Source organism: Crocuta crocuta, unplaced genomic scaffold (assembly GCF_008692635.1).
Source record: "Crocuta crocuta isolate KB4526 unplaced genomic scaffold, BGI_CrCroc_1.0 scaffold475, whole genome shotgun sequence".
NCBI classification, from domain to species: domain Eukaryota; kingdom Metazoa; phylum Chordata; class Mammalia; order Carnivora; family Hyaenidae; genus Crocuta; species Crocuta crocuta.
The window spans coordinates 1917050-1918805 of NW_027529518.1; the positions used below are offsets into that span (position 1 = coordinate 1917050).

The window sequence follows — 1756 nt, forward strand, 5'->3', positions numbered from 1 at the left end:
CCTGGAACCCAACGTGCCCAGAGGGAATCGATCTCCCAGCCCTTCAGATGACCAATTCCTTGAAATTTCCCTACTCGTGATAAAAGCAGCACTTCTCCCCTGGCCGCTAGGAAAGAGAAGGTCAGTCCCTCGGAGTGCTCCTTCCCCTTGGCATTTACACCTCGTGGGCTGTCAGATCCTGCGCAGACAACTCCCGCAGGTCTTCTTGCCTCGCGCTTTCCTTTCCGTGTCACTCAACACCTTGCTTTTTGCAGGTTAATCCGAGACGCAGGTAAGGGTATTAAAATTTATAGAGGACACTGTGATTGAACACATGTGGTGTAATCCATGATGACAGAAGTACCCGAAGGGGGCTCCGGAAGGCTTCCCAAACCAGGAAGCTCAAAGGGAGAAGGGGATGGAGGGAAGACAACGTAAGGATCGACAAAGAGCAGTGAGCCAACGTGGCCCCTTCAGCGCAACAGGTATTTTGGCGCAGCCAAAGCAAGACGCAGTTATCAGGGAGTAGGGAGCGAGGAGCCGAAAAGGAGTTGATAAGGAATTTCCACATCTTAGAAAAGAGCCAAGTCAAGTGTACAGAGGCGAATTCATTTTCCCTTCTTTGCTATACTGCTGATATCAGGAGCATAGCTGTGTAACAAGCAGAAACGTTTTTCATCTCCACAGCGAAATGAAGCCGTTCTGTTTTCCAGTATCCTCTGGGAAGGTGAGGTGAATCAAACCTCTGGACAGCTAACATTTCCCCCTTTAAGTATGTCTAGCCACTTCAGCTGGAAATCTTCCTTAAAAGTGGGGGGTTTTTTTCTCCTTTCTTAAACAGATTTTACGAAGCACAATGGCCCTGACATCTCTATTCTAATCCCAGCTCTGCCACTTACCAATTGTGTGATTCTGAGCAAGTCCTTTCTATCAGCTGAGTCTTAGCTGCTGCCTCTGTGAGCTGGTAGAAACATCTTTGGCCCTGCCTACTCCACAGGGGGTTGCTATGAGAATGAAAAGTGCGAAAGGGCTTGGTAACATGCAGAATACCACAGAGGCACAGAGGATACTATAATTTGAGAAGAGGTTAGTGACCCGGGTATCCTTAAGGACATCAAATGTTTTACAGTTCAGTGCCAGTGAGACCCTCGGGGGCTATTAACAGGCTCTGAGCCCTTATTTATTTATTGTTAAATACATAAAACTGCTTTTCAGTTTTCGCCTCTCCTCCCTGGCTAGCAGCTATTAGTACACCTTAAACCCAAACGTACCTCTTTTGATTTGCTGCTTCTCGTACTCTACTGAGTCGGAAGCTTATTATAATTGTGCATAAATTTTAGATGATTCAGAGGTCAGAGAGGCTCTCCTATAAATAAACTGATGAACCTTTGTGCACAGACTGGAAATCTAGCGCAGCCATTCAGAGGCCGGCTTGCTTACATCTCGGATGTCTTCCAGAGCGCTGCAGCTACTGGCTAAGTAGGCTCCGCGTGTGAAGAGCTACTATATTAAAAACCTCATCATAATTTCTCCCAATGCGACCAACTAATAGGGTGACCCCTGACCACTCTGGCTATTTAGAGTGGTCACAATTAGCAACTCTACCGAGAATATAAATACAAGCATTGTAAAGGAGATTTCACTTTGGATAAATAGCATTGTCCAACAGATAAGTGTCAGAAATACTCGGCTCATGTCGACACAATTTTTGCTTCCTGGGACAAAGAGAGACCATTTTTCTCGGCTATATTTAGAAGTTAATCCTGACTCCACCCCC

General features: G+C 46.1%; 1 protein-coding gene across 9 annotated transcripts in view; it reads right to left on the minus strand.

Moving 5' to 3' along the window:
• PABIR2 (PABIR family member 2) overlaps positions 1–1756 on the minus strand; it is a 20821-nt gene that overhangs the window by 16383 nt on the left and 2682 nt on the right. The window lies entirely within an intron of this gene.